Below are 23526 nucleotides of genomic sequence, written 5' to 3'. Positions count from 1 at the left end.
TTAGCTGCAGAGTGGCGTGAATGCCAAACAATAGCGACAGATAAACATATGAAAACATACAGAGCAATGAGGTGAAGCCGCAGTAACGTGTGGCTCTGTGTATATGCAAGTGCGTTGTTTCCGACTGTGTGGGATGACATCATAAATAAATAATAAAATTACGATCTCCGCGTCTTTTAAGGCGCTGAATATATGCAAAAGTATAAGTTGCATTGTCAGGTAAACAAGGACAAGTACAAAACTTTGAAAAGAAAGAAGACGCTCGCTTTGTTCACATGCGTATAGGCAAGGATTGTACGCTGGTCGTCTTTGTTATAAACTGTGGGCTCAAACGACGTGCTTTGCTTTGAAAGTAGCGAGCGGCCACTGGAACACAGCAATTAACCTGAACCGTAAAGAAGAGGCCAACGTTTTCCGCACGTTCGTGAAAAAAACCAAAGCACGTTCGGAATTCTCTCCGAACGCGCTCTGGTTCGCTGGCCATCCTCTCAGCAACGTTCTCGAAAGCATCCGGAAACTTGCTTTCTCTGCTTTGTTAGGGTGAGAAACTTTACAGTTTCTCCGACGCACTCGCAAAGACGACTCGCGACTCGTGAGTTTTGTTTTAAAGTCTTTTGAAACACTCGCACAAAAAGGTAAAGATGTCCAGCAGGGAAGCCCTGAGCATAACACAGTCGAACACGGATACACCGCGTCGGCCGAATATATACCGTATCCGAGGGTAATCACGAAATTAGATATTTTGATAATCGGATACGCAAATGGTGTCTGAGCGACACCTCCGTCCATTTGTTACGAACTCCTGCGATCGCAGTATAGGCCGGACCTCTGAAGACACGTATATATGCAAGAGCGTACATATGCAATTGGCTAAAACTTTTTCTTACGAACAATTGAAGCGTAAGAAGGTTTTGTGAATTCGGGCCCTCGACTTTGGCACGTTGTGACAACGGAGAATTCGTCAGCGGCCCTGCATATGCCTTGAAGATGTGTGCCTCCCCGCTGCTCGGGGATTCAAGCCACCGCGTGGAAAAGCAACGACTCGTGTCGTTCACAATGAACGTGACCGAAGGCTAGGCTACATTAGAAATGGCTTTCTCAAGACACAGGTAAAGGGACACTCGGACGCTAAAGAGGAACAGTCAGTTTATACATAGAAAGTTTTCGGTCAAAGCTCTATTTTACATAATTTTTTTGCGGTAGAAGAGAAAACGAGGTCAAAGTTTCTTATGTCGCGCCGGAACACCGCGCCAGCACGTCAATGCGAAGTTGCAAATTTCAAATTATTTTTTGCGTGTTTCGGCCGTTATAAATCAGTAAAATTCCTTGAAACTTGTTAAGTTCAGCCTTGGCTCTCTTACATTACAATGCCATCCATATTTACTAATAAACATTGACTAGGCGGGAGCCGACGGGGTCAAAATTCATGACGTCATGGCGATCATGGTGCGGGAACTTTCTGAGCCTCTTCCGGCTTCTCAGGGCTCTGCACACACTCACGGTGAAATTGGCTGTCTTTGTATTGAAGAAGGGTGATTAACTAACAGAACTCAACTTATTGTTCTCCTTTAGTGTCTATTCAGGAAACAACACGCACACATACAACCGACACAACTTGCAAAAAAAAGAAAGCGTAAGTAGTACTAGTAGTAGTAGTAGCAGCAGTAATAATAATAATAATAATAATAATAATAATAATAATAATAATAATAATAATAATAATAATAATAATAATAATAATAATAATAATAATAATAATAATAATAATAATAATATAATAATAATAATAATGAACCAGGGAGGCGTCCTACGTGAATAGGCGTCCGCTATTTGTATACTGCATTCCGAAAGCGCCTGTGGCTATAACAGAACACGGCGCAGACGGTACTGCGCGCCTCCATGCTGTTATAGTAACAGGTGCGATCTATATGCGCATTCATTCCCTCTAATATGGCAAAGGCACTTTAAACGTATTCCCATCACAGTGTATACGCGCACTGTAAATATGCACATGGCGCAAGTAGTTATAGTATACCGCAATGGTTGCTAGCATTCGTTGCTTTTTATGTGTTCTTGACCGCATGCGAAAAATTTCCAACCGTGTCTGTGTAACAACCGTTCCTCGAGGGGCCGAGGGGCCGCTAACATTTCTGTTGGCGTGACACTGATTTGATGGACACGTTGTAACACGTCTTTGTACCCGCGCAGGGTCATTCCACCTCCACCAGCGACAACAACAACAACGTGTCTGCGAGGTGATTACTATAAGCGCTTACAGTCTTGTTTTTTTTTTTTTTTTTTCAGCCTAGAACTTGTTTCAACACGCTCTCAGACAACGATAAATCACGACCTCATCGCGCGCGCTTGAATTCTGCACCGCCGTGTATGAGACGCCTGGTTTAGGCAACCAAACCGTGAATACCGACAACAAAGGACCGTCGTTATCGAGTCGAAAAAGGCCGCTTTTGTAGGTGAGAAAAAAGAATTAAAAATTCTCTAAAGAGAAAAAGAAGAGAATCACGAAGGCCGCCATTCGCGTTTCCTTTGTGTCACTGTGACACTGCCTTTCGCCTCTCTAGAAACTCTTCAGTCGTTACATCTTTTTCGTTTCATTGTCGCGTACGCGCATCTAGGTCTCGTTGTGGGGGGAAGATCCAACGACTAAACGGCGGCTTGCCCAAACGATGTCGGCGCAGAACGATGACAAACAAAACGCGTCTGTGGCGTAAAGAACTCTCACTGCAACATCTTATTATTATTGTATTTTTCTCGAGAGGCAACTCCAGTCTCCGTCGTCTATACAAGAGTCGTGCAACGCGGCTGCAGAATGCGTGAAAGCGAAATGAAGTGAAAGCTGCAAGGCTCGCTGCAGGCATTGTCATTCGCATGCAAAAACAAAATACAGTCTGCGCTTCCCGGTAGAATCTGAGAGTGACGACAGCTATAGAGTAACGGTGCTTGTCCCTATGAAGCCATGAAGCCATTTAATCTCTTGTTTCTCATATTTTTCACCACGCACGCCGGCCGCTCTCCAACGTGAATCGCGCTCCTCCAAAAAAAAAAAAAAAATTAAATACGAAAAACAGGAAAAGGAAGAAAAAAGGAGGCGAACGGTGGAGAAATAACAAAAAGTCCGGCGCGTGACAGCGAAAGGAATTCGCTGTAAAGAGCGGCTGTGCGTGAAGTCTGGGGCGCCTTCATTTTTGTTTTCTTTCCTTTATATTTTGTTTTTCACGAACTAAAGAGATGCGTGCGCACAAAAGAAAGCGAAAGTAGATCTCCAGACAGACACTGCCGACTTTCGCGCATTAATTTGCGTCACGTGTCACAATATAACTGCGAACAGCGAGACGCGCCGTGTACGCGGGCGAGAGTGCCTTGCCATCCGCCTAACAGCCTCCTCGTCCGCAGACACGTTTTCATTTAATCTTGCGTGTTGGCGAGCAACAATGCCGACTACACAGCGACGTTGCAAATGTCTTCCGTACCGGTAGTGCCTTCTTCAACGACACGTTTCTCTCCGCGTTTACAACTGTTCTTTCTTTTTTCTTCTGTGTTTCTGACTTTTTTGGTTTTTTGTTTGTTTTTGCTTTATTCCTGCTCGGCGTTCTGGTTTCCTAGCTCTCTTTTAATTCGTCGGCACAAATAGCCGCAAGGCCCCTCGAGCCTCTCGTTAACGCGAAGATGGTAGGGACGTAACAGTGCGCATTGCACCGGCATTAAAAATTGTCTTCCGCACGGCGCTGTGAAACCTCAGCTGCATTCACCGCTCGCCTTTGTTCTTGAACTCGTCGTTATCCTTTCGAGGTGTTCTTGTTTCCGCGCTCCTATTAAAGGCGCGGAAATGCTTTCGCCAAGCCAGGCAGCCGCCACTGCGAAGATCCTCGCGGTGTCACGCTCGGGCGTGCAGTGCTTTTTTGCGGAAGGATGTCTCCGTGACTCTGATTCGTGGTCTCCGTGAAAGAAAGAAATCTGACTACGACTGCGCGGTGTGGTTCCGGGGTCTTTAACGTTTCCGCTTGTGAGACACGCTGTATTGGCAAGGTGAAAAAGTTGAGCTGGTTGGTAACTACCTGCCGCTGTCATTCGTTTGACGATTAAAGACAGTTCCTGCGTGCTACGATAAGCCGAAGATTCGGGGGCAGACCTGGCGGAGCAGATGATACTGCGTGACCCTTGAACGTCACGCTCAGAGAATGCTGATGTGAAGTCCTGCTGAGCTTCGCTCGGACGAATCGGCAGTGCTGCTAAACTTTGGAGCAGCCCAATGTTCTCACCCGTCTCCTAGCAGTTGTTGGATGCGACGCAGCAGTCTAGATGCTTCCCGGTCGCCGAGCTCCTCAACAGAGTTCAGCTTCTGGTGTCGACGTACTACAGCCTCCCGGGTTTTAATAACATATCGCGCGAGCTTCGTACTGCACGGAAAGGGAGCGGCGAGATCGCCAAATTACGCGCAAGCGCACGAAACACCGTCCAGTGCGAGCATACTCTGCTATGCTGTTCACTTCAGGAGAGCACACGCCACGTCTTTGTTATCCTCGAGGTCCCATCGAAATACTTCGCAAGTGCCGATAAGTTCCCTTTTTTTATATAGATCCGAATTTCATACCGCATGCGCGGATCCAGAAATACGAAAGAAAAATTAGAAGTGTATCGCAGATAACAGATCGCACAATCGTGCATGCGTTCTGCATTTTGTAATCAAGACCGTGCAGATAACCATGTCTTACTGAAGCGAACACAGTAGAAGACGAGGCTCTCACTGGAGGGTGCTTTGTACGCATGCGCGTATGCTATCACCGTTGTCGCCGTTTCTCGCCGTTATATATAATAAGGCGCTGACATGCCGTGTGGTCTACGCTAGCGCGCTATTATTACAAATGTCGGAGGCTGTACATGTACGCTGCTCTCGTGCGGAAGAGCGCCGGAGATCTTGTCGTGCGGGTTCGAGTTGGGAGGCGCCAAGATGCGGTCGCGAACTTCGGCGGCTTTCTCCGGTGGCGCAGGGCATGCAGACACAACGTGGTTAAACTTTCGCGTCTTTCTCCCGCATATATAGCTTTCCTCCGTTATAGCTGTGCTACATCGTGACGCGGATTGAGGTATAACGTAACCTGACCGACACCATCAAATCCGTGCCAAAACCGAACAGCGTGCTTTGTATACTGTCAAATCATCTATACCTTCCGCCTTTCAGACTTACAGCTACGCAGAAAAATAGCTCGCATTTGTGTTTTCCACGAGACTTCCTATAGCTTCCCCCAACTGGTTCCTCAGACATGAATTAGTCTCGCAACCCTCGTATCATAGTCGCTGCGCGCCGATCATTAACACAAGGTCTGTGTAACCCACTGTCGTATGAATTTGCTTTTTCATTCCTATCTACCGAAAACCAAGTCCGAGTGGAATAGTCTACCATCGCCATCATAACAGCTGTTCCAGCCGCCGTGATGGCTTTGTGGCTATGGCATTGAGCTGCCGAGGTGGCGGTTTCGATTCCCGGCCGCGTTTCAATGGGGTGAAATAAAAAAAAATAAAAAAAACCGTTCGTGTGCCGTGCATTGGGTTCATTTTAAGGAACGTCACGTGGTCAAAATTAAGCCGGAGCCCCCAACTACGTCATGCTTCATAATCATATCTTTGTTTTTGCACGTACGTATACGTACGCGCCAGAGCTCTACAAAGCACTACAATTTAATTATTATTTTCGAATCTGAGTGATCGTCTACTGCTTGAGGCGCGATTCTGCATGATGCACCTCTGTTAACCTCTGTTAACCTATGATGTACTTTTCTCTGCCTTGATTGATTTTTTGGGCGTATACATGTATTGTAGCTATTGTACTCGCCCCGTATCTTACCCCTTTCGGGCCCTGCGGCTACTGCAATAAAATGAATAAAACCCGCAGCTTCTCCACGCGCTGTATCTACAGCATTATGGCGCCCGCCATGACGTCAGCGCGCACCCCGGTATAGAGTGTACTCATCGATAAGAGGTAACTGAGCCAACTGCGCTGCTATGCACTGGACAACTATAGGAGGACAGCTACGAGCCGCACCCCGGCCATCTGCCAGCGCACGCCCATAAGCAATCTGCACCGATCCAGCACCCTACGGCCGATGACGGCACTCCCCTGCTCTAGACAAGTGTGACGTGCACCGTGCAGGGCGCCGACTTGCAACGCTGCTTGCCAATGCGGCTCACCCCAGCCGCGCCATGCACGGAAGCTTCGCAGCGTGTGTCAGTCCGGACGTGTTGACAGCGGGCGGCGCCCGTTGGTATTCCTTATATGAATACGACATTGAGATGCAAATAGGCGCCTTGTTCTGCTCTGCATTGTTTTCTCCGGCCCCGGCACCAAAGCGAGGAGAAGCTAGCTTTCTTGCATGTAAATAGTAATGATCACTGAATCATCAGAAGCGACAGAACGAGCAGATGCAAATGTGCCCGAGCCTATTCGGCGAATGTGCGTTATAATACACGGGCAACACTGTGACGAGAACAAAAACAGTAGCCGTAAGCATATTCACACGAATGGCGCTGGCGGATGATACGAAAAAGATCTACAGTTGATTACGATTGCGTTATAACTTATTATAACATTAGTGTCGCCGATGCAATTAACTCACTTCGGACCACCGAAATAGACGAGACATTTCTTTGCCTGGCTGTTTTGATTTCGATGTACATGCAGACGCACAGAAGCTTCGTCGCGTACCCGGCTCTGCGCCTCACCACTCCTCCGGTATATGGCAGAGCACTTTGCTCGATATCGAACAAATTGTGAACATCAAGAAGAAAGTGATTACATTTCTTTTCAGACGGTACGATCATCACTACTCGCCGTCATCGCACTGTCATAGTGTATACCCTCGGCCCGGCTGCGCTCATCAGAACGCCTTGTCTTGCTGCACAAGATTGTTCATTCGTTATCTGCCGTGGATGCGCAAATTTTGTTGATAGATGGCGCGTAACACGTGGAACTCACCCACTAAACACTGTCCCTTTAATGTCTAATTTTCATTGTTTTAAGAATTCGTGTGCCCACTCTTGCTAGGTGGGCACGCTGGTACCGTACCACAGTGGGGATTTTACCACTGTCTCTCTCTCTCTCTCTTACCACTGTCTAGATTGCAACATCTTCAGGATACGCCCACAAAAATGGTTAGACAGTCGCAAGAAATCAGCGGTTAGTTTCCAAAGAAAGCTAAAGGCTTTAATAATAAATATATAATATTGATCGGCAAAGACATCCAGACGCACACAATCGGAGACTACGCGGAAAATTCAATCAGAGAGCAGCACCGGTTGTGATAAGCCACGCCAACAAGGGACACTAATTCTCCACTTCCTATTACACGGATTCTGCATCGCGGCTGGATACAGCGGCGTTCCAGCCTTTGTCGCACGCAGGAAAGCAGTAATTATAGACACCCAACAAGCGTGAGTGCCCGTGTATTAACTCGCCACGCCGAGACCTTCCAAACCTGTTAGCGCTCTGCCGGCAGCTGCGGAGTGTGTACTGATCGTATCGCGTCAGAAGCGCCTTTTCACGGGTCAGTGGTCACGTGATCGACATCGATGTAGATTAAACGCGTGCTATTCTAGTGTGTGGCCGATGCTTCGGCGCTGATAACAAGTAACAAGAATGAAGCAGCAGCTTCGTGTGCTGTGCGATGGCCGTTTGATACGGCTTTGTCGGCTTGCATCAATTCGACGCGCCTTGCTCTTTTTGAAGCGAGCTCCCTTGTTCTCCGCAGAACGATACGACAATAGGTTTACGCATAAGGAAATCCGCGCGGCGTACAATGGATTCATTTTGTTACATTTGCTTGTTCTCGACGTATGCAATCTGCTCGTCACGTTCGGTCTCTCTATACGCGGACTATACAGGGCTTCTATAAAGGCTGTTTGTACAGCACGTGTGAACGAGCCGTGCTTCCCTTTGGTAGGCGAGAAATAATAATATAGAAAGAAAAAGACATCGCAACTTTCATACGCCATTGACGTTCCCCATGGTTTTCTTTTCTCGGAGTGTCCGTCTTGTAAGGATGGCCAGAGAAGGCGCATACTGGGAAACAAATATCCCAATATGAATACGGGAATTTCAGGAATTTCATAAGCTCGCTAGCTCGGCGGTGTTTCAATAAATCACCAAGGAACTTGTATGCAACGGTCTTGCAATACATTGGATGCCATCAGCTTATTCACAGTGTTTTAGCAAAAGCAAACGACTGTTGTGTAGGCCAACGCCTGCACTCGAAGAAAAAAGCTGACGTAATATAAGGCTGCTTGGTTTTCGAGTTGAGTGATTTGGCACTCTGATTCTGCTTTTATTTCTACCGTATGGGAAGATACAATTCATTGCAGCTCCAAGAACGAACGTAGATACGGTTAATGTGGCCTGACAATTGGAACGACCTGCTTTTTGATTAATACCAGGCCTTTATCTGTCCTCACCAAAATCAAGCGGCCAGGAAAGTGCGAACAGTCACTCATTCACTGGTATGCTTTTGCAGAGAGAAATCGATGTCCAAGTATCCCTAAAAGAGCGCAGAACTACGCTCTTGTTTCACATTGCTTCGACGCGAATGTCAAAATAATGTCTTGTCAGGCGAATGAAGCACTTCTCTTCTAATTTTCTGGCGATTTATACGTGCAGTGTATAGGTTGATTGAGTTTTCGAGGCAGAAAACTCGACAGTAATTCCCAGAAAATCAGTGTTTCAATCTCTCTTCTGTGATAATTACGTGTACATTTCTTCTCTTCCTACTCGAACCATTAAAAAGCATGCGCATAACTTTAAAATAAGTTTATTTTCCGGGCATACAAATTATTAATATAAAATTTTGTATACATGAGGACCCAAAGTCAGGGTCCGAATTAAAACCTGTTCGCAAATGAAAAGCGTTCTCTGCGTATGAACATTGCAAAAAAGAAAGGGGGGGGGGGGGGTTAAAAATAGAGATTGGACATGGTTTTCGTGCAGAACGTAAACCCGTATGTGTATTGCAGATGGCGTCCCCGTTAACCCGCAATTTTTTTTAAACTTATACTTCGCGTTCTGAATGTGTCTGTAAAGAATACTAAGCAAAATGACTCCGAGATGTAGAATTATTACTATGCTTACTGCTGGAATGTGCACCGGTTTCGAAAAGAGTAGAAGTCGGGACAAGGAGGTTAACCGGGAGGCAGCGAGTTAATCTTAGACAAACCCAAGAAATAGGGGCCCTCACCCCGCCCCCTCCAAACTTGGATTTCGTGCCTGTATAACGAACGAGACAGAATATCCAACCGTGGATACTCGGTCTCGTTGGACATTCCGTATCGTTGAATATAAAGACACAATTGAATATATATTCAGGCTCATTGGACATTCGATCTCAGTGGATATACAGGTATGATTAGATATTCAGTATCAGTGGATATACATGCATGTTTCGATATACCGTCCCGCCTGTTGTGCACGAAATCGAGTGAGGCGTTTCCTTTTTAACCAATTCTGCAGGCTTTCTACGGTTACTGCGATTTTCCCATGTATCGGTATGCGGACTGTTGCGCGTTAATGGCTGAAACTAGTGTTTACAGAACAAATATATTCAATAAAGTGAATTGAACCGAGGACCCACTTTAGATAGAGAAGTTTCAAGTTACAATGCCTACAAAGTGCAATGCATTGGTGTCCAATACTTAATATTGCAAGCCCGATTCCAAAGCGAACAAGAGGATGGATGAAAAAAGTTCGCTGGAGGCTCCCATGATGTAGTCAGTGTTGATTAGTGCCCGTATTTTAAAGCATTAAAAAATGAAAGAAGCAAACCGAAGCAGTGCTCGATCATCTTTGCCTGTACTGTTGTTCCATTAGTTCGCGCTACCATTCTTCATAGTAAACATGTGCCAACTAGTCCAATCCGTTGCCATTCTCCAAATAACCCATAGTCCTTCGTTCGTTCTTTCCACCAGGAGACACTGCACAGAATCCTTCGTGAAGCGAAGCTCGGGGAGTAAGCCATTCATAGCGTATTTCTCTTGAGTTGCTCGTGATGACGGTTCTGCGACAGCACGCGTCTTACGGTAGGAAATCCATATCCGCTGTTCCGTTGGCACCATTGCGAGGTATGGCGTGCGCCACTGAGAATTTCTCTCATGATTTCATACGTTTTCTAAGATGAAAGAACTTGAGACACCGATAGTACTCGAAGCGCACCACACGAAAGCACCACGAATTTCTAGTTTTGTGTAGAAGAAAAAGCTGGTTGGATATTCGTTCTCGTTGGATATACAGGCACAGTTATATATTTCATCTCGCTGGGTATTTGGTCTCGGACAGATTGGATATTCAGTAACGTTGGATATTCCGTTTCGTTGAATATTCGGGCCGCAAACGACAAGTTTGCGGTGTCGACGCACTGCCATCGCAAACGCCTTGGTTTGGTTTCTTCGGAGAGCCCAGTTTCAACACAGCGAAACTCCCGAAGTGCATTTCACCTAAACGATCGATGAAAGCCCGCGATATATGCCATGTCTTTCTTTTTTTAATGCTATATTACAATGCACACTGTTCAATTTCACCGAGATATATTAAAGAACAAATCGTGCGTCGGCAGCTCCTTTATGCGCTTGTCTCAAGCTTGCTCCGTTTTCAAGCTTTCTCGTAACCCCGAATTGAGTATACGCCTGCTAAGCAGAGTAACCGTGTTCCATTGAGAAATACGAGAACTTTCGATAATTGCGTTGGTACAAGCAGTTGGCTCCCGCTGCACTTAGTTGCTTTCGGAGTGCATGCACCCCCGAGCCCGGTCGGCAGGCGCACACATGTTAATATGCCCTAGTGGTCAAACACGCTTTGCGCCCCTCTTCTCACTTCCATGCCCGATCAAACAGGGCCGAACGTCAGTGATCATTTCGTGTTGCTGCTGCGTTTCATCCTCCCCCGCTAACTCGCGTTCGTTCGCATCGATGGAGCATATTCTGAGTCGGAGGCACCGTACCGGAACAAGATTCGGGGCCCGATACACATGCTCTCTATTTATTCTAACACTTCCGCCACTTGCACCTTCTTCCGGCACGATTTGATCCCTCGCGAGAGACTGCGTGTGTGTTTGCAGCACATGTAATACGCACACAACGCGCGCGCGCACCTGGCATGATTGCCCCCCTCCTCGTCGGTTCGGTTTTCTCCTACCACCACCGCTCGGTGAACCGCGAAAGACGGCGAAGAAAGTGCGAAGACTCTCCCGTTTCCTCGACGACCAGTCGCGGCGATTTGGGAAGAAGCGGCGCGGTTATTTTTTTCTTTTCCGCAGCAGTGGAAGGGGCCAAATTGCGGCATAGACCGAGTGGTTCGCGACCTAAGGCAAAGTAAAAGGAGGGGGGAGGGGACTCTGTGAGCGACGATTCGGCGTCGCTCGAGGCAGGCTTTTGGCACGGGTTGGGATGGTGGGAGGAGGGGGCTAAATTAGGGTCAGCGGCCAGGGGGCCATTGTTGTTGCCGCAAATGTGAGCCGCGCGTTATACACGTCGTATAATACGAGCTGCCGTCCCCTTGGAAAGGGAGGAAGCGTGTCTGGCAGCGCGGTTTCTCGGGAGGGTCGGCGATGCTCTTCCGCGATTCACGCTGTCAGCTCGGCTGCCGCGAGGAATTTTTGGGGGGGTCTACGCGTGCGCGCGCGTTTCAGGAACAGAGTTGTCCCAGGCTGTTTTGGATGCGGACGCATTCGCGCGCGCTTGTCTCTTTTCTTTTCTTCGCTCTGAGAAAGTGGTGCGAATCTTCTGAGGAGTGCTTTCCAACAACAGCGCCGAAAGCTTTCGCTTGACACGTAGGACAATTTGCGTACGCCGTGCAGCTATTTCGGAACGTCGGGCAGTTGACGTATGTGGTGCAAGCTGGAATTAAGAAGTATAGAAGTGGAATAGGAAAAGACGTTCAGGTGTCGGCAGGTGTAGCTGTGTCAGATATACCAGAGTATACTACAAATGAGTTGTCAGATACAGATTATGTACAGAATGCCGGGAAACGCAACCTACAGAGATATGCTTAAGCTTTAGAGCGTTCTCCTGGAAATAGAATTCACAATGACGTGCTTATATTTTTGTCCTTGCCCGTACAATAGCGTGAAAATTTCAAGAACGTTCCTGATGTGCGATTATTTGTGGACTTCAGAAGTGACCTTCCTGCATATATATATATATATATATATATATATATATATATTCTTTTTGATTATGACATTTGCTGCTGTTCTGAAGCTTTTTCTTCTCTCCACAAGTAAGAGAAGAGAAGTAACTGGTGCATTCTAACGCACCATTATCACCTTACAAACGCATCTGATAAGAGAAAATATTGTGACGGTTGAGGAGAATGAGGAGTGCACGATAGTCTGCGCTGTTATTGTACCATGTTCAAGATACTATACTGCACTAGCCCAGTTTTCCCTTCTACTGAACGAACAGTTGCCTGAAGTGCCAGATAATTGACCAGATTACGGGAAACTCACAAGCCTGAAAATGAGCTTTCTAACGGGTGCCCTCCCAACGGGTCGATCTAGTTTTCCTAAGATGGTAAACGAGAGAGCAAAGAACCCCCCCCCCCCCCCTCAAAAAAAAAAAAAACGTTTTGCTAGTAATTTTAGGCAATTACAGAGTTCAATGATGTTGCAGTTAGGTGGTCGCCCGTAGCTGCATGGTGTAGTCCCTAAAACTGCCAACGACAATTCCCGTCAGTCAAACAAAGTGATTAAGCACGAGACAAAGCTTGGAAGGCTATGGTCTGAGTAGCGACCAGAACAAACGAGTACTAGCTACACGGCTGCCGAAATGAAAGCCACTCCAAGGTGAGCGATGACTCCTTTGGCACGATATCCACGGAGCGCTAAATCCACCGCTCACCGGCACCGAATCACTGCGCCAGAGCCGACGCGGACTGTCATCGCATATCCACGTGCCGGTGAAAAAAAAAAAAAGAAAAAGAAACAGTCGGAACTTTGCGGGGTCATGCATGGGCGCTGTGGTCGGTCGCATCCATATCCAAACCGCTGCGTGGCTCTCTACCGGTCTCTCTAGGGTCGCGAGATTTCGCGTATTCCTGGGGTTTCCGGAGAGACCCTGTCCTCGGGGCGGCCGTGCGCGATCGGTGCCGACGACTCACCTGGAACCGCTGGCGACGAACCAGTAGTAACTTCGGTGCGCGTGGACGCCCGGGCAGGAGTCCGGCGCCGAGTTTCACAAGCTAAGCAACAACGTCCCACGCTTCGAAGTCCGGGGGCCGTCAGCGTCGCCACCCAGTAGAGGATGACGAAGGAAGATGAGTGCCGGACGGGCCACAATGAAAACTGACGGTGTCATGAGGGGTCCATGGGCGGTTTTATACGATGAGGAGAAGGAGTTGCCTGTGGCGGGGCACCCCCCCCCCCCCCCCCCCTTCGTACTCTCTCCTCGCCGGGTCATCACCGGTGCCATCTCTCGTAGTTGAGAGGAGGAAACCGCGTGCGGCATTGTTTTATTCACTCACGAGCGCGCGCACTCGCACGCGCTACCTGCGTTTTGTCGAGGAGGCGGGAGAGGAGGTTTGCAGAGGGGTGAGGAGAGCGCCGCGGTGGTGCTGGTGGTGGAAGGGGGGAGGGAGGGGTCTGGTCAAAGCGTTGCGGAATTCGCGCAGCAGTAGCTCCGGCACTTTCTCCGGCATTGTCTTCTTCTTCTGTCGGCCGGCGACGACGACCGGGCTTTCCTCAGGGAAGCAGGACACCACGAGGAGGGCTCTGGTCCCCTCTAGCCCTTACCGTACGCTGCTGACTGCTCACTGCTGCTGTTGTGTCCTGTCACTCGTCGCCGTCTTGTAAAAAGTAAAAGCACGAAAGAAAGCGCTCACACGTGCTCGCCGAGAAACGATTCGCCGCGGATGTGCCCGGCATCCGTCCAAAGTGACTGGAACAAATTGTTGAGCTTCGGACGTTTGTTGTGAGATGACCCGACAGATTGCGTCTCTCGGGGAGAGGCGCCGGTCGACACAACGGTGGCGCGCGCTCGTCTTGTACAAGCTGCGGAGTTTTGCTGCCTGCGCGGGGCGCATGCCTTGGGGGTTGAGCGAAGGGCTCCCGGGCGCTCTTATGTTTATGGTCCCCTCATGGGCCGAAAGTGAAGGTTGTCAGAAACGAGCCACTTTTGAGGAGCGCCAATTCTCCTTGGGACTAAAGTCCCCGGTTTACCTGACCGCTGGGCAAGCTTGGTTTAGTGTACGAAGAACTTCGGGGAGACTGATCGGTCAGACGTACATCTTATTTTCACAAGACCTATTTCTAATCCTGTTTTCTGTCTGCTGCGGTGGCTTTGTGGATTTGGTGTCGTGCTGCCGACCTCGAGTCTGAGGGTTCGATAACCAGCCACGGCGGCTGCATTCCTATGAAAGTGGAATGCAAAACGATCGCGTAAAGTCCTTTGGGTGCACGTTAAAGAATTTAAAAAAAAAAACAAGGCAGTAATGTCTGCAAGGTGGACTGCTCGGAGTGCAACGCCAGCTACATTGGCGAGACTGGAAGGCGACGTGGTACACGCCTCAACGAGCACACGAAGAACTCCACGAAGGCAACGCATTACATAGTGCAAATACTTAACTCGTCGATCATTGCTCGACAAAAAGGCGCTTGCTTGATTTTAATAATGTGAACACGTTGGTACGGGAGCAGCTAATAGGCCCGAGTGAAATTTGTTGAATCATGATTTATCTGTCGTGATTGGTCCGTCTGCAATTCTATCGGTGGCATCCTGCCGGATGTTTACGGCTGCTTTTTAGATACATAGGGGGTATTCACTCTATTGGACCATTTGTGTACTGACGATGCCACCCGCATAGGTGGTGAAACGTATGCTTTGTTTTTAAGACGTTGTTGAATAAAGCCATAGAGCAAGGACTTGACAAAAGAATTCCAGGTGGTGAGAATAATTACCGAGTCCTCTGCAATTTTCCCGTCTTTCCCTTTCGGTTTCCTTCTCCTCTACGACGACGTCTATCATATACTCAGTGAGTTGCCTTTTAACGTAGAAACACAAATTTTAGCTGTAATAGTAAATTCTGCTTTAGAGATAGCAAGAAACTCATCCTTGCTCTGAGAGGAGGCACTGGGAGCTGGAAAAGACTCAAAAGAGAAAGAAAGGCACGGGACCAGTTCGCAGTGACATCAAGGACTTTCACGGCGTCTGCTCGGAGCTAGGTAATCGTTTATTGACAGACGTCGATTGCATTGTATTTATAACGTTGCCAGACAAAAAAAAAGACAAGAAAATCCCAAGTTTTGAGAAGTTGTACTGCGTCACGACGGCCTAAATACGATAAATATACATTGAAATTTATGACGTCATCGCTGACGTACCGGCGCAACGCCTCCTAGACAAGTTATCTAGGGGGGGGGGGGGGGGGATAAACAGGTTCGTCCATACCCATCGTCGCTCCTTTCGTGATTCTTCGGCGCTTAGTTACATCATGCAACCATGCTGAATTGTTGCTATGCCTTTACAATTTCTTGTGGTAACCTGGGCCTGGAAACCAACACCTGAACAGCTTGTGAAGTTGCCGAAATGCTCTGCCTCAGCATGATGGTGATGATGATTTATTGGCATTCCCTTTGAAACGGGGCGGTGACAAATAGTCACCTAGCCTGCTTGAGTTAATCAGGTATGCTTTATATGCTTTTTGCTCTGGTATTTTTGTATACATCTCCTTAAACTCCTTTCTCTTCCTCAAAAGCTGTAGTCATTTATTTAAACATGATATGTGATACATGATATGATAAACATGATCGCAAACCGTTGGGCAAGAGAGAGACATAAATAGAGAGAGAGAGAGACATTCTCCACTGCTAAGCCTCTTCAAAAGCTGCATTTCGAAATTGAAGCGTTCACCTAACCCTACCAAACCCCCGCAGCACCTCCTTGTATTTATAACCTGCTAGCAACTCAGTACACGGAAGTTATAGAATTCTCAGTAAAATCAAGAAAGGTAACACAATGCACAATATACATGTCCATGACAGGCTCTTATTGTTCGTGCACCTGTGCACTGTGTAGACTAACGGGACACGCCAGGAAAGGAAGCAGAAGCAGACACAAAGAAGTGCCATCCGATAATATATAACCTGTAACAAATACGCCACGTTATCTGCTTTTGCGTTTCGTTGTGTACTATACGTCTGCGCTTCCAAGCTTCCTGGTCTTTCGTTCCGTTAGTTTGTGCCGTGCACAGTGCAAGAAATATGAAAGTCTACCAGCTAGCCCGAATTCATCGCTCTGCTATGATGGTCTATTCGTTTTTTTATCATCCGGGCTTTCCGTTCATCGGTGCTTTCACTGCATGAACCAATTAAACGCCGCAGGAGAAGAGCGCGCGGCGATTGACGAGCGGCGGCGACGGTCTCGTCAAAGGTGCGTCGCAAAAGTGTAACAAACGCGTAGGTAGCCGAGACGAGCCACTCACTGGGAGGCGAATGCATAGGGTCACCGAGGGGATATGCGCAACGCTGACCTCATCCTATAGCACAAAAAAAAAAAAAAAAAAAAACGAGGACGTTGACGTGGCCGAAGAGAAATGTCGATTACGAAGAGAATGAAGGGGGCGATGAAGGCATCGCCAGGTTCAGTAAAAGTCTTTTTATGTATTTTCTTTTCGTTTCGTTTTTTTAGTTGTTAGTGACGTGAATGCAGAAAGAGGCGTTGGCGCCGGAACGTAATGTAGATTACTCGTTGTGCCGTGAAAATTAAAAAGGAGATACAACGTTGATATCTTTAATTGATGTCGTTTATAATTTTGGGCAGATAATGATTGGTACATTTAGAGTTGTAGAATGGGTGCCAAGACAAGCGATGCGCAGCCGAGGACGGCAGAGAACTCTAGGTGGCGTGATGAAATTAGGAAATTTGCTGCTGATTATGATTTCGCTTTGTCTCCCCGAAATTCTGCTGATCCCCCGTACTGGGGATGAGTCATGTAAGGAAAGCGTAACAACAGCAATAATTACTCACTGAAGTAACACTATATGAGAAACACAGGTAGTAGAGAACTTCGAAATTAATTTGACCACCTTGGGTTATGTAATGCGTCCTTAAATCTAAGTACACGAGCATATATTTTCCTTCGAATCGTGGCGGACACATCGGGATGTGCCTGCAAATTTCCTGATTTCGTCACGCCCCCCATAGCTATATAGTTATCTGCCGTCCTCAACTGTCATTCCCTTCCCTTGGAACCAATTCTGTAGCTCTAAATAGACCACGGGCTTCGTAAACAAGAGAAGACGCAGGAACGCAAGATATATAGATGGAAACTTCATCTTCAAGTTCCCGCAGCAGATCCCCCAGTTACGATTTGGATGCTTTTTTTGCGTTGGTAAAAGGTTTAAACGTACAGTGCTCAGTGATTGAAACGTGATTTCGGACAACATGGCGGCCGCCGCTTATTGTGGTACTGGTGATCGTTGAGGAGGCCGAATGCAGTTACGATGCATCAGAAAGCTTCTCACTTTCATGTGACACAAAAATGCATCATCTCAGTGTCAGCAGCACCCAACTACGGCTCCAAAAAGTTCCGGTCGTTATGTTGTCCAAGATCGCGTTTCAATCGCCGAGCACTGTACGTACGTGTGCGTGCGTGCGTGCGTGCGTGCGTGCGTGCGTGCGTGCGTGCGTGCGTGCGTGCGTGCGTGCGTGCGTGCGTGCGTGCGTGCGTGCGTGCGTGCGTGCGTGCGTGCGAGAGCCACACATACACGCACACACAGAGCTACCCTGCAGCGTCGTGTTGGGCACCACCATGCAGGTCAAAGACACTTCCAGGTATGTGTCACCCGGGCCGCGTGAGTTGTCCCGCGAGCCTGCTGCGAGAGACCGAATAGACGTGGACAAGAAGGAGCATGCACTGCACTCGTCGCCGACGATACGATTGTGGAACTTGAGCAGCCCCGCGGCTGCAAGATGCACGGAGCCGGAAAAGCGGAGGGTAGTCAACGGCTCGCTCAACGTACGGCTCGGGTGCCGAGTGCCTGTTGAGAGCCAGTGGACCGCTCGGGCGGAAAATCGATAAATGAGGAGGGAGGGGCCAATCCACTGGAAGTGAGGGCGGGCTGTGTAAAGTTCAGCCATGACTGCCTCACGTAACGATGAGCCCGGGGCCGTGTTTTGTCACAATCTATTCTATGTTTCCATTCTTTTCGCTCATCGCATTTTGCTTCGGACGTCACCACGCAGCCGTTACCTCCCGGATCAGCCGTTCGGAACATGCGAATCGTTGCAAAATACATTAGAAAAGGCTATTTTACTAGAGGAATAAGACACAGATGAGTTAAAAGAGGACGACGGAACTTTTTTCCGTTGGTGAAATGTTTAAACGTCTGCGTGCGTGTGTGCATGCGTGCGGTGGAACCCGCTTGGACCACAAGAAAATCTATTGTTTCTCGTTCAGAAATTGTGGACAATTAAGATACGGACAACAATCTAAGCTTTTTCATCACACTTCCTCCCTCCCTGCAGCACGTATGCCCAGTGCAGCACACACCTAGTGACCCAAGTTGACGTGAAAGAGGGTAATTGAAGGAAGGCATACACCTAGTGTTACATAGCCAATGACCCAAGTTGGTCTAAGGGTCGGTTTTGAACTAGGAGGTGTTGTCAACACAGCAACCCGATGCTCTATCCGTTTGACCATTTACTACCCAGTGAAACAAGCGAGCGGGAAAGAGGTTAGACCGACGTGGACATACATCTAGATACACACACGAATAGATAAAATTATACCGCAAACTGGGGGCAGCTCCCAAAGAATGCTAATAGCATTAATATACGTATATGATAGGAACTTCTGACGCGGGACGCCTATAGCGTCCAATTTCGGACTTTTGCACAGCGTACTCGGTTGAAGTACGTAGGCTCATTCAAAACATGCGCAAAAGAGTATGCATTCGCGTAAAATTAACAGCATAGGGTTAATGAAGAGTCATCCTCAAGTGGATTCCGGCTCACTGTGACATCGTATATAGGCAGCGACTCCGCTGACAAGGCTTCCCGGTCTGCCTCAAATAGTTCTCGGAGGTGTTAATTGTCTGCATGCTCACGAAGACACCCAGACGCTTCCAATACCTTTGACAAGGGCGGACGCTGCCAGGAACTTCGTATTACTTGCCCGCAAAAATACACTAGGTTTCTGAGGTTCTCCGAGCGTTCACAATTGGCGACTGCGTAAGCTGGACCCCTCACGACGTGTACCATCTTGCCGGCTGCGAAAGAGCGCCGCTGTGCCGCTTGTGACTGCGAGTGGCGTTTACGAACGCTTACTTCTATTGTATGGAAACGGCCGATAGCCCGACCTGCGAATCCTGTAGGTGCGAGGAAACTACTGAGCACCTGTTGCGTATCTGTCCTCGCCACGACGTCCAACGCCTCACTCTCCGGACAGCTTTAAGCCGACTCGACTCGAGTCATTTTCTGATCGAGTCATTTTCGGACCGTGCACCCACATCCGTCGCTATAGCGCGAAAGGCTATCCTTGTACTGGCGCAGTTCTTGAAGTGCACCGGACTGAGTGACCGTTTATAGTCCTTCCGCGTGCACGCAGCGTTCACTCTCTCCCTCTTTCTCTCACCCCCTGTGTAGGGTAGCAAACCGCGGACGCTCGTCTGGTGGAACTAGCTCTCTTCCCTTTTCTCCTTGTTCTTTCTCTCTTTCAAGTGGCATCTCTTTCTTGGTGAGGTCTAAGTTGAGGGTCATATCATATGCATTTTCTTTTTTTTTTTTTCCTGCTCGAGAGCATGCTTTAAAACGAGAAACGCCGCTCATTACGCCCTGACCGACTTCGCACCACGTATCTCGCGGCCGAAACGGAGTTTATACCCAATCGGTTCGTAATGAGACCCGTGTCAGTCGCATACCCAGTCTTCGCACGACCGAAGTCTCGAGTTGCTTAACAAATAGCGGCTATGCAACGTCTCCCACACCAATCGTTGAAGAGAGGCGTGAAGGTCTCATGTGATAGAACCTGCGTCGCGGTACGTGGTGTTGCTTTCGGCGGATTCGACTTGCGAAAGTCAGCGATGTGACGCGGATTGTTCGAAAGAAACTTCATCGAGAAAATTGCGGGAGAATGCGCAACGGGGGAGCTTCGTGACTTCATGCTTGAAGAGGGAAAAAAAAAAAATCTCGGAATGCGTATCAACGATTCCTGACGCGCTGACACGCTGGGGCCACAGACAAACGCGGCTTGTTCAGCTCGTGCTATGGAGAGCTTCAAGGATACCTCTGAAAAAAAAAATGAAAATAAAGTGAGAAGCAATAATAGGGGAAAGACGAAAGTGAGAGACACAACAATCTTCTCTCGCTGCGGGGCGGAAATTCGGCAGCTCAGGGTTTTACGGCTGCTTCGACCATTAGTCGCGAAAGCGAGTCATTTGCCGCAGCGCATTACTGGCGGTGTGTACGCCTCCGTCGGTGCATACGCTTGTACGAGTATATAAAGACGAAGCGCGCGTTCGCGTACGTATCACTGAAAGTATCCATTTCTGCACACCGCTCGACGAACGGAAGCTTCTTTCGGGATGAGCTGTTAACGACCATTCTCCTCTCAATCTCAGTGAGCGTTTTGCTGGGCCGCTGAGATATTTGTATATATAGTAACACGGTAATGATTGGTTCAGAGGCTCCTCCGTCTGGCCGGGAGTCCGAGGGTAACCCTTGAAGCCAACATGGCTTCAAGGAAAACTTAGATACTGCGTGGGAGGGGTCGAGGTGATCAAATTATGCAACCAGCGCGCATATGAATGGATTCGGTTCGCGAGCACGTGCGAAATGATCGCGCGTTCTGGCGTAACGAGCTCGGGTTCGAGCTTGCGCGTAGCTCTTGTCACAGAGGAAGATGCGACATGGCCGTTATGGTTCGTCTTTTGCTTGTGTGCGTCAGAAGGAACATTCATATGAGTCTAACAGATCATTGTCTGTTGGATTCACACCATTCACTGCAATCAGAGCAAAAATTAATTATGTCTTCTTTTTCATTGCAACGGACAAACACTACAGGAAAAGGGAAATGAATGTGTAAGACAAGAACCTACCGTCGATGGGAGCCGAACACACTATACCTTCGTATGACGCGTGGGATTCGCAGTTGGTAGTACATCGCACGCGTCATGCAGGCGTTGTGGGTTCGGCTACCATGAGTGGAAATTTGTCTTGTCTCTCGCTTTCATTTTACTTTTCCTTATTACTTCTACATTTTAATTCTTTAATAGTTAATTTCATCTTTGCTTTCCTTGGCGTCATTGTCTCTTGGATTCATGTGGGTGTTGCTAACAAAAAATCAAGTCTCTCGTTTCGACCGATTCTTCTCACTCAAAACTTAAGAACACAGAGCTTTCGTCCTGAGGGGTCACTAAGTGGACACCAGTATAAGCCCGGGGAGCTATTTGGCGGGTCTGGTCTATAAAAAGGCGCTGGGCTTATGTCCAGGTTCATCAAAAATAAAGTGAGATTCTGTGCAGCGTGCTTGGGTCCTGGGTATAAAAATGACACCACGAACTTCTTTATTGGTCTTGGTCGCTTCTATGCCGAGCAGAGTGTTTTGCGCCACATACTTTCCCCCGTGTAAACCTTGGACCACTTAGCACAACTGTCACTTTGGAAAATAGAAATGATGAATCTGTGGTGCTAATTTGCAATTATTCAAGTCAGAATTCATATATTACAATGAAATCAGCACATTTACCTGAGTGATGAATGGTAGCCGTCAATTTATCATCAGTGTAGATAAGTTTGTATATACATTTGTATTATTTTGCCGTTGGAGATCTTCCCGCGCCCGAATAAGTGAAACTGTATATAAAATTACCGTCGCTAAAGGTGACGTTGAATTCATTTTCATAAATTTGTCTAATTACTTGGAATACCGGCGTCAGAATATTTGAAATAATGTTTTTTTTCTTTTTACGTAACGCTTTAAATCTAAGTTTTCAGCCTCTCAATTCACAGCACGTTCGGCGCTAACGGTTGAGATGCGGATCAAGCATCATGCTCAGCCAGGTCAAGCCGATTGACTCATCTCACGGATCTTTTAAGACAATGCGTGGCCTCATGAACAAGGGCACCACACGCATTGAACACTCAAAGAGAGGCAATATAACACTCCCACGAAAGTACAGGTTTGATGCTCTCCTCGACGGTTGAATACACGCGCTGACAGAAGAAACCTTGCGTTCCAGACTTCCGTGGATAAGGCCGTCAACACGTGCCATTGTGTGAGAAATACATGTGTGTCACCCACAATTTGAGACAACCGCGCGCAGACCTACGGCATGGGAGTCAGTGGACGCTTATACATTCTGTGTTCGACAGGTAAGTGAGAGTATTAGTGGATCGCCGAAATTTTGCACATCCCGGCAATCTAGCCGCCATTGCCATTTCCTCAATTTCGCCCGCGAGGGATCTATGTTTAAGCGCAGGGGCAGCAGCAGCAGGGCAATCCCGCCACCCACTTTAATTGTATGAGGTCAAAGAGCAGTAAGCGATGTGCAGTTCCGATGAAAGCCTTGAAGACATCGAGCAATTTCTGGGTATCATACGGCAGCAACCTTGACATGCCAGCAACGGTGCTGCCTGTCGAAGGACAAACGTAGCACGGCCAACCAAGAAAAATATCAACTTCCCGTTCCCTACGAATGTATTGCAGTAGTTTTATTCGTAGCGCACTTTGTTGTTCTTTCATTTTCACTTTTTCATGTTCCAACGATACTTTTCTTTTTCTTCTGATTTTGCCTTTTTAGCAGAACAGAAGGTTGGAAACAGCTATATAGCATGACACCAGCCACTCCACTTCACTCGTTTGTAGAATGTAAATTTGCTTTTGAATGAAGTGAATAAATTAAAGCAAAAAGTAAAAAAAAAAGACATTATAGCACGCGCAATCACTATAACACGTACTTTCAACAGTGAGAGAAAAAAAAAAGAGAAAAAAAAAAAGGACGAAACATCAATACCAAACGCGGGCCACTGCACAAGATCGTAGTATTTCGCGCACCCGTCCGTATTTAATAAACAAGTGTTTCACTGCGACGAAAGCTGACATTTCAAGGCCACAAGTGGCCGTGGACCAAGTGCCGTCCCAAGTGACAGTGTGCGACTGCCCAGACCCCTAAGTCTGTATAGCGTAACTGTCGCCTTTGCTGGGCATATGGAGGACAGTCCAGCGACACTATGTCCTCGTCCGCCTCTCCACACGCACGCGACGCGGAGCTTGCAAGATGGATTTTAAAAAAGAAAGTGCTTCGTGTAGGCCACATCAAGGCGAAAGAGGTCAAACAAGATTTCCACGCTCAGCGGTAACCTCGCGTATGCATTAGAACAAAAGCGTTAACAGAAAAAAAAGCTAGTTTTTTCTTTCTTTTTTTTTTTTTTTTTTTTTTTTTGTAACAATGAACGCCGAGCGCAGATTCCGCGATTGCTCTGTGGTTATACATCCTGTTTCTGCTTGGTTTGCGAATTCGATGGTGGCTTTGGTGTTCTGCG

Source organism: Dermacentor silvarum, chromosome 8, assembly GCF_013339745.2.
Source record: "Dermacentor silvarum isolate Dsil-2018 chromosome 8, BIME_Dsil_1.4, whole genome shotgun sequence".
NCBI classification, from domain to species: Eukaryota; Metazoa; Arthropoda; class Arachnida; order Ixodida; family Ixodidae; genus Dermacentor; species Dermacentor silvarum.
Note: the sequence above shows the minus strand (reverse complement) of the source record.